This window comes from Crocodylus porosus, unplaced genomic scaffold (genome assembly GCF_001723895.1).
Source record: "Crocodylus porosus isolate Cpor-Errol unplaced genomic scaffold, CroPor_comp1, whole genome shotgun sequence".
Lineage (NCBI taxonomy): Eukaryota > Metazoa > Chordata > Crocodylia > Crocodylidae > Crocodylus > Crocodylus porosus.
Window position 1 is genome coordinate 26689941 of NW_017728949.1, and position 15166 is coordinate 26705106.

Genomic DNA, 15166 nt, shown 5'->3' on the forward strand with positions numbered 1-15166 from the left:
TTGGAGGCCTTGGGAAGGATAGGAGGCTAAAAGGCTCTTAAAAGAGTATCAGCCTATATAATTTGAAAATCTGTAGACCTGTAATAATGCTATCTTTGCTAATTTTATTTATTGGTTTCATGTAAACAGTTTAAATCTCTTAATATCTCACTTATCTCATGTCCTTTGGTATATTGTCTTCTAATGGCACTCCATGTAGGAAGACACATACTACATTAGTACTTCAGGCTTCAGGCACGCGTAAGCAATTCAGAAAGAAAGAATATGAAAAAATATATGCCCAAATAGCATGTTACTTTATATTTCATAGACCATTTAAATATGTTTTTCTTTCCATCCTCTGAAAAATGTAACCAATTTTCTAAAATGCAATCAAAGCATACTTGACTTTTGAGAATGATACATGTAAAATTATTATAGAACAGAACTCACTAAAGTCGAGTATGCTTGAAATTCATTTTAGATAATTGGTCGGATTAAGTAAAAAGTGACTATAATTATTAAAGTATAATTTTATTTTAATTCTGCACTGCAGCATTATCATAGCTTTTTCAGTTTGATACTATACAGCCAACCTTTTCTAGGTGCTTATAATGCCTTAGCATTTATGTTGTGTTGATTCTTTACTGTTATGTTACATGCATTATTCTGTGAACTACTCTTATTGGCTTGTCAATGTATAACTTTACTAGTGACTTTCTTTTGACTCAACTTTCATACTCTTAAATGCTTCTTATACTCCTTATAACTGCAATTAAATTGGAGCATTTAAATTTATCTTTAAGCATCTGCTTAGTCACACTAATTCAACAGGATGACTGTCATGCATAAAATTACACACATATATATGCTTAAATACCTTGAGTAACTAGGGCCAGAATTCTATGTTGGGGTTATATAAAGGTTCAGCAATGTCTGCTGAATTGCTTGTTTCAAAATAAGATGGCAGATAACACTTTAGATATATCTTTCGGGTGAGTCAGAAAAACATGACTGAAAGAACAGTTATTTTGATAATCCAGAAAGTAAGTGATCTGCACACAATTGCATCATCCTACACATGGTACCATTTGATGGTTATAGAGGGAGAAATTAAAGAATGAAAAAATAAAGGTTGCAACTTTTCAGGCTCACCATTATCTCCATTCATGAAAAACAAAAATGTACATATTTTGTCTGAATATTTCTGACACACATACATTCATATCCCATTGACATCAGTGGACTTTAGATTAGGCCTGAGACACCTAGACCCCAAATGTGGCCAGGTGTGCCTTTGAGACACATTCCAGGGGTGTTCTCATATCTTCAGCCCCAGACCCCTCTCTGTTATCTGCCGCTTGACCACTGAGAAAAGACTGACTGGTGCCAGGAATCAACTCCTAGGCCTGAAGCACATGAACCTAACATGTCTCACCTAGGTTTTATCAGTCGATGATTCACCACCCTGTCTGGTCATCTGCTCAGAAAAGAAAGATCCCCTCTTCCTTGGAAGAGGCTTGCCTGTATGGTCAAATGCTCTGAGGTCAGAGTTACCAGTGACAACATGTTCTAAAAGATAACAAAATAATTTATTATAAAAACAAGAAAAAAACATCATCTGGAACCATATGTTGAAATACAAAAATATAAAAATAAACAAGCAAACAAAATTATTAGAATGCATTTACCTTATCCCCATTGCATTCTACCCCTAAGCTTTAAGAATGCAGTTTCCCTTTTCTCCTAGCCAAAGTCTTCTCCCAGCCTGTTATATTGTCTTGCCCAGTTAAGCTTCCAGGGGCTAAAGTACCTTATACCCAGAAAGTTGTAGACAAACCTGGCTCTTCTGGAAGTTAATCTGTCCATTTACACAGATTATCCTTTGGGTTATTGGCAAGTCCATACTATGCATTTAACTTCCTTCCCTGAAGTATGTATGTTCACCAGACCAGAAGACTCCTGATCTAAGCAAGAGGGTATTTCATCCTTTCAGACATATCCACATGTTACTGTCTCTCGCTTTACTGCCCCACTGTGAGAACAAGCTTCTTTGGATAGCCTTTCTCTCCTTTTAAGATGTACATTTGGCATGGTTTGGAGGCCCTGACTCACATGCCTCAGAGCATGTCTGCATGGGCCCTTTTTCCTGCCTATTTTACATTCATATCAGATGGTAATTTTCAATGAGTATTTCAGCCATGTAGGCTTTGAGCTTCTCCCAAGCGTGAAAAACCCCATCATTGTTTAGGGTGTGATACTTGGAATCATTTCATATTGTGCAATCCTGGCCTTATTATAATACATACAAAATATATTTTATATCAAATACAATAGTGCATACATACATAAGGATGATACAGCTGAACACAGCTTAACACCACCTGTCCATGGAGACTACATATGCCATAGCATTAAAGCAACCTCAAGAAAACATGCATGACATCCCACAAATACCTCAAAATTTTGTGGGGTTTGTGGCAAGGCTTTTATCAAGGCCTGACCATTATGTTATCTGGATAGCTTATTAACACCTCTATCCATCTCAAAAATCATTTAAAACATTTCTAATGAATCGTTAGTTATTATAGGAAATATGAACCATGCCAAGAAGACAAATCTGAGATATTATGGACAAAGATCTACAGATTCATTTTTAGACACTATGCTGTGACTAACCATTGCTCCAAACACGTTATAAATTATTTAGATTTGAATAATTTAATATTTATAATACATGTAATATACTGTTGCCCCGGAGATTTGAGAAAGTTTAAATTACCATAGCTAAAGCTTAGGGCCAGATTCACCATGGATATCTATCTAGTTATACCAGCTGAAGATCTAGCCTTCACTGTTTAAATGGATATTCCAAATTGGAGGAGGAAAAAAAGAACAGGTTTTCTGAATATTTATTTCAAGCAGTGTTTACTAACATCATATTTTGTCATTTGTCATTAAAGCAAATGAAAGTGGAGTATGCTTTATGATATATGCAAATTAGAAGCCTGAATGATACAGTACAAAATATACTTCGACTAGAACTTACACAGCAATGAACCATGTTAAAATTTATTTATTTTTAGTTGCATACCTTCAATTAGACTGTTTTAGTCATAATTAATTAAGCTTAACATCACATAACATGGACAAATGCAAATTATGTGATTCATTTCATGCCAGAAAGATCTGTCTAGTGACAAAAAATATGGTTTGCTACTGACTGTCTCTATTAGAGTTTCCATTTTCTATACTCTGTTTACAGTTTGTCACAAATTAAACAATGTCAAACTGACAAGCTTCAGGTTTTTTTTCCAAATTAACTGGCTTGTTAGGGGTGAAAAAAAGCTTCTCTACAAAAAAATGAATAATCTTTTTCTACAGGGAAAAGTAAATGAGAAGAATTTTCAACACTGTTACCAAAAATGGAATTGGCTTGAATGAAATGTAAATTTAAGCTAGTTTATGCATTTCTTTTATAAAAGGAAAAATTACTAGATGGATGTGTTTCTCAAGGATCCATTTCACTCCCCAATACACTTGCCTGATTCACCCCATTGGGTCAGATCCTGGTGTTCAGTAGAGTACTTTAGCAGGCAATCATGAATTATTTCAGTGTCTTAGAATCCTTAGCTGAGATAAAACCTGTTCTAAGCTATTTCTTTCCTATACAGGGGGCCTATCAGAGCCTGAATCACAGCTACAGAATAGCTTCTCTGCTACCACTGCAGCTGGACAAAATTTCGAACAGGACTAAATCTGATCTAGAGGTGCAGAGAGAAGTGCAGCTTCCCACCCTGACTGAGATGCTTTTCAGGAAGTGTTCTGAGCTACAAAGATCCTGCAGAACAAACAGAAATTCACTGTTGCTCTTAAGCCCTGCTCCCTGCTAGGCTACAAAGTTTTCAGAATGGGAGGGGGAAAAAGGAGTGGAGGGAGCTCATTATAAGGGTTCCCCATCCAAAACTGGAGGGTGGGTTGGGTGAATTGGAGCTGCACCCCCCACATCAAGAAGGGCTCCAATATACCAGCGTCTCTCTCCAGCGGGTGCTGAAACCCTCCCAGACTAAACTTGCTCTCCTCTCTTTCCCCTCTGATTGGCCATTTTTTAATCTGTCTGTAGCCATGCACTTGTGTTTGGTCATGACTATAAACTGCTTTCTGTGGCTAGATCAGGCAAAAATTGTCACTTTTGTTTGTGCCCTAAATGATAGCAGCATTCAAATTGGGTGCCAGAGGACCCAGGGGCCAGGGAGCTCCCTCACATATGTCTAGATATCATTTCACCAATACCCTCTTTCACTTGTACCAAGTGAAGCAATAGTGAAACTGAAGATCGGTGCACCTTTACTGTGCAGCTACTTCTGATTTGAAACACTGAAGTAAGAGGCATTTCAGGCACAACAAAATTATTGGAATAATTTTCTTGCACCAGAGTGGGTGCATCTACACATGCAGTAGACCGTGTAGTTGTTACTGTGCTTAACCAAATACTAAATGACTGCACAGTAACCAGTGCTACTGCATAGTCTCATCACTGCACAATTATTTTTAGATGCAACTGTGCCATAGCTCATTACTATAGCACAGTACGATCACCATCATGGTTTGTCCTGGTAATGCTACAGTGTGTAGCAATGAGCTATGGCACAGTAGCACATTGCTACTATGCCATAGTATCTCATGTAGATGCACCCAGCATTACAAGTGAGTTACCCAATCAGATTCCACCTGTTACTAACTCTAATTCATAGTACTACTATAATCATTAGAAAATAATTATCCTGGACCTCAGTCTGATATTTGAGGGGCTCAAAAATACTTGAATCCAAGTCTTAAAGTACTAATAGTTCTGAATCTAGTATAGAGGCTTGGAATCCAATTCTTCTCTCACTGGAGGGTACATTTAGTTTATTTTCTACAAGAATAAAGAACCTAAAAGAGAGTGGAACAGATTCAGTGAGATGTGTATATTTGGGTAGGTTAAATGAAAGACAAATTAATGTAGAGTTTGTGTGTTTTGCACCATTTATTCAACTCATAGTAGTACTCACTTGGCTTTTGGGTAAAATCTCATGGTTCATGCTTATGGCAGTCTAGATTAGGGAAGGGTTCTATCTCCCCAAGATCCTCCAAAGGACATCTTATTACTTTGCACGTAATACCATATTGACTACTGCAAAACTCTATTAATCAATGATATATCTTTATGTATGCTGATGTTTGAAAATGCAGAGAACTATTTTTTATAAGGGACTTTCCATCTTACATCATAATAGAGTCATTAATCCTTATTTTAATGGACTGATTGATTTAAAAACTTTAGTTCTTCAGTTTTTGATTGTAAGTATTTGCAATGCAATACTACTTGTCACTGACTCTGACTTTTCCGCGTAGCCATCTGAGGGGATTTAAAAAACACTAGTGTGCATCACAGCTAAGTAGAATTACAGTATATATCTGGGGATGGTTTTGTAGGAACTATTCTATTTAGATATTAGAGTAAACTTGGACAGTCAAATCAAGGCATCAGTTTTTTGCATGCTTATTATTCTTTGGAAAGAAAACAGCACAGTACTATGTGCCATCCAGGATACACACATACCAAATAGCCTATGAGTAGAGTCTAATAGTTTACCATCATTTTATCTATAAGAAATATTTTTTCAGAAGTACATGGGAGGGAAAATATTAGGTTTCCAGTCAGAAAGCAGGAGCTACAATCATATAAATTGTTATTATTAATACTTCTTTGTTTTCTATGGCCCGCTTTACATGTGAAGGTAGAGGCACAATGGAATCTAATGCACTATCCAAACAAGCACACCTCCTGCCGTGCCACGTGTGCATGGCGGGATGCACAATTGTGGAACTGCGCATTAGTTCCCATCGCACCTTATTGCTCAAGCAGGAGAAGCCTTATCCAGGGCTTCCCCTGCACTGCTAAGAAGCAAACTTCTATGGCTGGGAGTTCCCCCAGCTGAGGGGCTCCCAGCTGCAGGGGCACTCCATGCACACCATGCACTCTAGGTTGCTGTTCAGACCCAGAGTTGGCAGTTGCTGGGGTTGAGAGTCCCCTCAGTTTCAGCACTCCTATCCCTGACTGGGCATGGTGCACTTCCTGGATGGGAACTTTGTCAGCTGATGGGAACTTGTAGCCTCAGGGGAAGCCCTGCTACACATGGAAATTAAACCTTGATAACAGGGAGGTGCTGCTTCCCCTCTACAAGTCACTGGTCAGGACACCGTTGAAGTACTGTGTCCAGTTTTGGGCATCACAATTCAAGAGGGATGTGGAAAATCTTGAGAGGGTTCAGAGGAGGGCCACTCATATGGTCACAGGACTGCAGGCAAGGCCCTATAAGGAGAGACTCAGGGACCTAGATCTCTTCAGCCTCTGCAAGAGAAGGCTGAGAGGTGATCTTGTGGCTGCCTATACATTCATCAGGGGAGGACATCAGGGAATAGGAGATGCTTTATTTACTAGGACACCTCATGGAGTAACTAGAAACAATGGCCACAAGTTGATGGAAAGCAGATGTAGGTTGAACATTAGAAAGAACTTCTTCACGGTAAGGGTTGCCAAAATCTGGAATGGGCTTCCAAGGGAGGTGGTGCTCTCCCCTACCTTGGGGGTCTTCAAGAGAAGACTAGATAAGCACGTATCTGGGGTGCACGTATCTGACTCCTGAGTTCTTTCCTGCCCAGGGCAGGGGGTTGGACTCAATGACCTACTGAGGTTCCTTCCAACTGTAACATCTATGAAATCTATGAAACAGCCAGCTATAAAGTTAGTACATATTTTCAAGGTCTAACTTTATAACTGGTTGGATTTTTTTATGGTGTGCTAGGCACTTTGCACATGTAGGTGGTCTCAAGGTGACTGTGCAATTAACCAGTGAATTGTGTGGTACCCGGAACATGCGGAACATGCCTATTTAGCAACATAAATTTGATCTCACATGTTTTCTGATATTAAAGTTTCTCTTTTTGATGACTCATTCCAAAGTCAGAGAAAATATTTTGAACATCACAGCAAGATGCTGGACATAAGAATTAGAGCTGTATTGTGAAGCATTGTACACCTATACTAAGTTGTCACAGTTCTAATTCTTTGGTCTAATCAAACTGCTGATGATTAGGGTCAAACAGTATCCATTAATTCTTTGTAAAGTTAAAAAACAAAACAAAACAAACCCAATGGTCAAAGAATTACATTTTCAAGGTATAATGTGGTATATTTTTCATGACATCATTTTCCCCTTGAAAATGCCACCTGTGATAACAGAAGTATAACAACCATCATATTTCCTACTGTGTCTTTGTGTCTGACATATAGGTCATACCAAGCAACTTAGCAACAGTGGAATTTCTCCTCTGACTAAACTTCAGAATCAGAGGAAATAGAAGTAAAATGATGGGCACTATTGAGACATTGAGGACAACAAATACTGGATTCTGATAATATGTTTTTCTAACCTTGAATAGCTTTACACTCTTGTGAGAGGATTTTGGTTCCAATGACGAATTTATTAAGTTTTTAGAATACCATTCAAAACCAACTTTAATTTGGATCCACAAATATGTCAATGATATAAAAAGAACCAAAGATTTAAAAGACTCAGCTTAGACCTGTTCACTAAGAGGATGTAAATATCAGACTATAATACCAGTGAAGTTCCTAAACCTTCTTAAACCTTAAACCAAATTGACTTAAGGTCAAAGGTATATGTTGACTCTGGCTTTCTGTTTATTAATATTTTAACATATCTAGCTTCAGTTTTATTAATAGAGGTGCTTTGCCACAATATTTTTCGCAGTCCTCTGGAAAAATGAGAGATTAAAGCAGGGGCAGGAAAAATACAGCCTATAAGCTGGATCTGGCCCACCAGGTAATTCCATCCAGCCTCCAGGGCCCCTCTTTAAACCCTCTGTTAGCCTTGGCCCTGGGATGCCCCTCTGCAAGCCAGCGTGTTCCTGCAAGAGGTGTGGCTCCAGTTGCTAAGCAGTCACCCCTCCCACCCAAACCTGGCTTGACCCACCCCTAGGCCCGAGCTAGGGGTCATTACAGACAAGAAGCCTCTGCCAGGCAGCCCTATGGCTGTTCCTCCCTCCCAGCCAGAGTGGAAATTCAGGGAACAGCACCTCTGAGGGACTCCTACTGTGGGGAAGGGGGCCAGGCGTGCAGGGATCCATGTACAATGGGGCTGGGCCCGCACACTGCCACCACATGTGGCTGTGGACTGGAGTGGGAGTGCTATGGGACCAGGCCAAGCTGGCCCAGTACGCTGCCACTACCTGTGCCAGGGACTGGGGTGGAAGTGCAGTGAGCTGCATGCTATTGAGCTAGATGGTGCACACTATAGGGCTGGGCTGCCACTACATGCAGATCCAGGGACTTCCACACTCCAGAGATTCTGAAGAGCACTCCTGCCACACACACACATCCCTTCTACAACCCCTACACACTCTCACATCCCCCACCATAACCTCCACACAACCATACCCTCCTACAGCCCCAACCCCAACCATATATCCCACACCCCTCCACACTCACCCCTCCACCCTTCCCCATACACCCAACCCACCATAGCCACACCACACACACACAATCCCAACCCCCCCACATATACTCCTTTACTTACTCCACACACAATATACAAGAGTAAGACTGCATTTTGAATTATTATGCAATTGCCTCTAGATTTACTATGCAAACACATAAATCAGCATAAAAATACTTTTGAAAATACAACTAAGTTATAGTAGATGTTTGATTTTTTTAGTACATGATTTTTTTCCAGTTTCAAGATGACAGCACTCTCCCTCCCAAAAGGAGTATTTCTGGGGTAAAGGGAGGGACTTCTGGTGACAAAGATCAGGGGTTAGGAGTGGGACTTCTGGTCCCAAAGTGGCAACCAGTAGATGGGGCACCCATCAAGGGGTGGAGCTACCCTTGCTGCCCTTGACAGCTCACCAGAGCTCGTTAAGCCACTTTGTAGCTGAAACAATTTTCTGCTGTGGATTAAAGAGAGGGAGAAATGGTAGTAACTGATTAAATTGTTTTAAGTCAATCATTATTTTTAGCTAAAGTTTAACCAGCACTATTTTAAAAACAAATTGGTACCTTGTTTTCCCTCAGAGAGCTATTGAGAATCAATTTTATGTCACCTTTTACCTGCCAAGACATGGATCTAACTAGTAGTGTGAAGATTCTGCATCCTCCACAAAACTATTAAAGCGTCTATAACTAAAGCAGAAAAGACTGCATTTATGCCCTCAAGCAGTGGCAACACTTATGGAGGGCATGGGGGTCCACATGCACCCCCTGAGAGTGCTGGAGCACCTCTCACAGGCATCACTCCCTGCTCAGGCAATGGGAAGGGGGTACTGGTGGCCTCCCCCATGAGTGCCGGCCAGGGAGTGGGGACACCAGGTGAAACACCACTGACACTTCTGGGAGTGCCACAGCTTCTTCCCAGCCCTGGTTGGTGAGATTGGCCACTGGGAACCACCTCCCCCCGGCAGCAAGATCAGCCATGGGGGACCCTCCCCCTGGCACTGACTGGCCACTGCAGGGGCATGTGCCCCTCCCCAGACTCAGGCAACTTCAGTTGCCCACGCCCTCCAGAAATTTAAATACCATGGAGTTCACAGAATCATGGAAAAGTAGGGCTGAAAGGGACCTCCAGAGGTCATCCAGTACACCACTCCCCTTTCCATACACTCTCACTCTGCAACAAAACTTTTAGCAAAACTATGCAGTGAACCCTGAAGTGACCACAAGACACAACCACAAGACAACAACCTACCTACTGTAAGTGAAGCAGAGGGACTATGGCAGTCAGTGTTCTGCTGCTACAAGAGTTGTTAAAGTATGCTTATGAGATCCAAGGAAGGGGGCCATGCCCCCACTACAGAGTAAGGCAAAACCTCCCACCATTTGTTTGAATCTGATCATAGGGTAAAATTCCTTTCTGATGCCAAGTGTGGCATAAGGTCTCACACTGAGCAGAGGGACAGCACCCTCTAACCAGGAAGCTTTTAAGTCAGGAGGTTTGGTACACTCCAGTCAAAATCCCCAGCCTTGCAGCCAACATTCAAAATCCCCAGATTCAGCCAACAGCCAATGTTTTCAAGAAAGGTGAAAAAAACTGAATTAAACAGCTCAGCCTGAATAAGAGCATTACCTAAGAAATAAATAATATAAAAACTGAGCTTTAAAATTCTCATAGCAAAAATGTTTGACAGTCTTCCAGTGGAAAATAAACAACAAAAAGCACCTTCCTCCATAAACACCTATAAGCACACATACTGTCTTTACCAAGTTATTTGTTGTCATGACATTATTTGTTGCTATTTCTACTTCTTCAGACTTGGCTTTGGGAAATAATATTCTTAGGAGTGTTGGGCAATATTCTCATAATGCACCCTTTTTTCTTGATTATAAGTCCTGCTGAGTTTACCTTTTGAAGACTTCTCATAGCTGGAAGCTTTTGCCTTTAAAAACAATGTTGTGGACCAGCATGGGAAATTGATTAAAAATAATATATATTTATTCCATTCCATGTCCAGCAAAAAAGTCTAATATTGCTGTTGATGGTATTAGAAGATTTGCATATTTCAAGAAAATGGGTAGGACCTGCAACAAACATGCTTCTTCCATGGGTTCCAGAGACAGAGACTAAGTCATTTGTTTAAAGTCACATAGGATGTCAAGGTCACTGCACTGAACCTGAGTCTCTGGGTTCTCATCTAGCAGCCTTCCCCATTAGGTTCTCCTTCCTTCTCATGGAGTGCCCTGATGTATGTAGTTTCTTCACAAGTTAGTAATTTCCATTTCATATCGTCTTTGTTATTCAACTTGTTTTTCAGCAACAAGGCATGCTTTGTATACCAGTCTAATATAGCAGTATCTTATCTAGCCAGCACTAAACTTTAAAAAATTAACAATAAAACTCTCAGAAGAACTTTGGTAGAGCGTGATACTTCCACTATTATATCTGGAGATGGCAAGTTGCAAATTAAACAAGAAATAATTTTTACCTTAGAAAAATTTAACAGTTAGTTCTGCACAGGAGGGTCATAACTGCTAACAGACAAGTGATTTGGTCAGAGGAACAAACATCACTTTCATTTCATACTTTATAAAGGCAGGTGCTATGCTTAGCACCAAAAAAAAAACCCAACCAAAAAACAAAACAAAAACCTGAACTAAAAAAAATTATTTCTTTCCCTACCATGCTAGCAGCAGACCCAAATAAAAAATGCAGCTTATACGTTAATTATATAGTTTATTTCCTTTTTATGAATTGCTATGCCCATGTAGCTGTTGAGACTGGTGGCATCTACACGTGTTTTACTATGGACTTTACTAGCTCTTCAGTAAAACCTCACCATGTACACTTGCAGTGCTATTAGGCTAATTTCTAGAGTTTGATGTTGTCAGGCCAAATAAATAATATGAAAGCAGAGCTTGAAAATTCTCATAGCAAAAAAAGTGTGACAGTCATCCAATAGAAAACGATCTGATCTGAAAATTGGTCTGATCTGTTTAAAAGATTTTCCAGGTTTTAGGAGGTATACTGATTCCTATTAAAGGATCTCAGAATATTGAAATATACGAGCTTAAAATTCACTTACCACAGATGTGAATTATAGAGTGAAAAGTTACTGCTGTTTCAAACTAGATTCAATTGGCTAATGAAAGCAATCTTAGAAGAATTGTATCACTTATGATACTTTTCTTCCATTTGTTACATTTATTTTTATGTTTTGGATATCTTACTCCTCTGCTTATACCTGTGACCTACACAAAACAAATTGACAATGGAGCCATGAAAGCTTCACACATTTATAGCTTTCTGAAAACTCAAGGGGGAAAAATGTAGTATGATTCACACACATCTCTTACAAATATTCTCCTACAGTTGCAAATAGTTATTTCTTTTCAAATGCACTCCAAAAAACAAGAAAGGGTTCTTTATTCATTCTTTTCTTCATTTCAGATACAGTTTCAGTAAACCAAGAAAAAAAGGGAATTCTGTTCTGTCAACCTAAGCTTAAGAAATTTGAGGAAATAGAAAAATGAAATGTCTTTCTCCTATTGTAATAATTCATACATATGTTTCTCCTTGATGTGAATATGTCAGATCTCCATAAAAAATCAAGGCTCCAACTTCAAATAGGAATCTCTTTTGCATGTAGGACAGCTGTCATATAAAAGAACAAAACATTTAAGAAAAATCTTTCTGTGCATCAAAAGTAATATCATCAAGAAGCCAGAAGAAGATTTTTTTTTAAATTTACTCTTTTAAAGAGTAGGATCATAGGATCATACCGAAGTAGGACTGGAAAGGACCTAGCCCCCTACTCAAGGCAGAAAATTCCCTAATCAAACCATCTCAAGCCAAGTGTCTGTCTAACTTCCTCTTGTTAATTTCCAGGGATAGATATTCCACAATTTCTCTAGGTGGCCTACACTAATGCTTAACCAACCTCATAGGCAGAAAGGCCTTGCTAATCTTCAATATGAAATTCCTCTCCTGTAGCTTAATACCATTTATCCTAGTCCTGTCCCCTAATGCCACAGAGAAATAGTGCCATTCTCTTTATATTCACTCTATAGGTACTTGAAAACTGTTATCAAATCTCCCCTCAGTCTTTATTTCTCCAGACCAGACAATCATAGTTCTTTCAGCTTTTCTTCATAAGTCATGCTAGCTGTAGTGATCACCAGGTTCAAGAAGAACAGTCATACATGAATTAGGAGAACTAACAATAACCTTTGTGGAGCCAAAGGGAAGCATATGTAGTTCCCCAACTAATTACCGTAACTGTGGGGCCATCTCTCAGCTCCCAGCTTTTATAGTCTTTCAAGTAAGGGAATATCTTCAAATTATAACTTCTATCACTAGGTTTTCCCTTTCAACAATAATTACAAAAAACCATTAACAGAAAAAACTATTAACACCCAAATACAGAGGAGAGGTTACTAGAACATCACTATGGAGTGAATCTTTACTACTCACTTTCCTATTCCCCGTTTTCTGGAGCTCTTTTAACAAATCTCTATGAGTCTGTACAGAAGTTACACTTTCTTCTGAGGCCAATAAAGTATCAAATCCAGTTTCTCAGTGGGAAGCTTTCCTCCAAGTCTTGACAGACTTGAATCCTTATACTGGAATCTAAACGACTTTCACTTTTGGCAGAAGTGATTTTGCACATAGCACAACGTTGATCATCTACAAACTGCAGAAGGTGGTTTCCTCTTTCTGGATAATTGTATTTGCATTTGTATCTCTAGGTACATTTATTCCTAGAAGGGCATGATTGTTTCCTGTGTTCTGGAATGATTAGTTTCTTCCCAGGAAGATTGTTCAGATTTGGGCCATGATGACCTAGAGGATCATCATGACGCATGGGTTTTGTATCTTCTTGTACTGCAATGCACACACTTACTAGATTCAGTTTATCATCAGCTACTAGACCAAAAAATTGGTGTCACCTTCTGAGGTACCACAATTAATGGGAATTTGTATAATCTATTTTTATATTGGGTGCAATTCATCTACCCTTCACTGGTATATTTGTTCCTGAATAGCAATGCATCTCCCTTTTATTGGTATATTTATTCCTGAATGGCCAATTATTTTGTTATTTGTTGGGCTCACTTTTTGTCTCAGGTTTACTTTTATTCATGCTCTGGTAAAATATTAACCTAAGCTCCAATGTCCAATTTAAATGAAACCATTGTTCCCTGCACTTCTTTTGCTTGATTCACCCATACCTATATACAATTCTTCAAGTATGCTCTCAACTATATGCACCTGATATTTTTATCTTTGGGATCTGCAGCACCTGGCAAAATGGTTCCTCTTCTTACAGTTAAAACAGAATTTTCCAAATGTAGCACATGTTTGGGCCCATGTTGCCTTACACACTTATTTATTTATTCTCTCTTTTATCATTCTCCTTGCCAATGAAAACTTCCACTTTTTCATGGGAAAGTTGGCCTCTTACCCATGGAAAATTCCACCCTTTGAGGTATCTGTTTTTGGCCACATTCTTATGTTGCCCTGAGGGGTCAGGCCAACACTCAGGATCTCAATATTGCTCTGCTAGACAGGAGGGCGTGGTGTACAACTGCACATGCACACATAAAAATCAATTTAGCACACACTCACTAGGTGCATACACTCCTATTAGGCATATGCACTCACACTACCAGCTCAGGCACATACACTATACACCCTAAAAGTTAGACACAAATCACTAATTCATACATCATGCACACAATGCCATATATATATACACACACACACACACCCCACTCACACTAGCAACTCAGATACAAATAACTAGTCTAGGTTCATGTACACCTATCACCAGTTTAAGCCCATACACACCACACACACCAAATTTAGACAGAAATCAGTTACCAGTTACCAACAACTGCAATTTCAATACGCATATGTGGCTTACTAATTCATATACCACACACACAATGATAGCTATATATATGTATTCACTAATTTACAGACATACCACCCACCTATACATACACACAAGTGAGTTTTTAAGTTGGGTGTTGTGATGTGTATGTATGTATGTGCTTGGTGTACTAGGGATACTGGGGAAAGGTTAAGGTAAGAAAGTAGAAGTGTAGGGGGTTAGAGTTACCAGGACCAGGATTAGAACCGGTAGACTGCAGGGGCCTGGACTGAAGAACTGAGGCTTGGGGGTAACTTTAGGTTAATTTATCTTAATTGATTAAAGACAATGCCCAAAGCCTACAGAACAGAGAAGCATGCCGGCACAGAGTCTGGGACTGGAGCCAAAGCTACAGGGGACCTGAAATGGTAGATGGGGAGAGGAGGGAAAATGGGACTAAGGGAAAGTGTGGGTGTTAAAGAGGGGCTCTGGGGGTGTGGGGAGCCAGAGGATGGCTCTCGGGCAGCTAGAGAAGTTGCAGAGTGGCAGTAAGTGCTGGAAGCTGGAGAGAAGTGCAGGACAGCTAACAGGAGCTGGGAAGCTGCGGGGGTGGGGGGCGGGGATTACAGAAGGTGCAGGGGAAAAGCCTGAAAACAGAGAGACGGGCAGCAGAAAATCACAAGAAAAGCAGCAGGGACAGCGGGAACGCAAGGAGAGGCTGAGAGATGGCAGAAAAGGAGAGATGGAATTGGGA

General features: G+C 39.8%; 1 long non-coding RNA gene across 1 annotated transcript in view; it reads right to left on the reverse strand.

The window, feature by feature from the left end:
- Window positions 1–6040: 6040 nt before the first annotated feature.
- Window positions 6041–15166, reverse strand: part of LOC109323198 — a 385352-nt gene continuing 376226 nt past the window's right edge. Inside the window, exon 3 of the long non-coding RNA XR_002104576.1 lies at window positions 6041–6096. This is a non-coding gene — a long non-coding RNA (uncharacterized LOC109323198). The remainder of the gene's footprint in view (window positions 6097–15166) is intronic.